Genomic DNA, 271 nt, shown 5'->3' with positions numbered 1-271 from the left:
CTGCAGACCTAAAATCCTACCTACCATTATCGCAAAACCCAAGCATATATTGTGTTCTTATACACACGGTGCAATTTGAGCTTTCGATTTTGAATATATGGTCAAAATCCAAAGAAAACTTAGCACAAATCGCATCTTCATTAGAACTCCCATCTTATTTTAAATAAACCCCCTACGAGTATGTAGCTGTAACAGAGGCAGATGATAGAAAGCTAGAGTGAGTCTCTGGTAATGGTGCCAGAAGAGAGGACACAGCCAACGTGGCCACACA

Source organism: Crinia signifera, chromosome 3 (assembly GCF_055691185.1).
Source record: "Crinia signifera chromosome 3, ASM5569118v1, whole genome shotgun sequence".
NCBI classification, from domain to species: domain Eukaryota; kingdom Metazoa; phylum Chordata; class Amphibia; order Anura; family Myobatrachidae; genus Crinia; species Crinia signifera.
The sequence above is the reverse complement of the archived record's forward strand: the minus strand, read 5'-3'. Positions refer to the sequence as shown.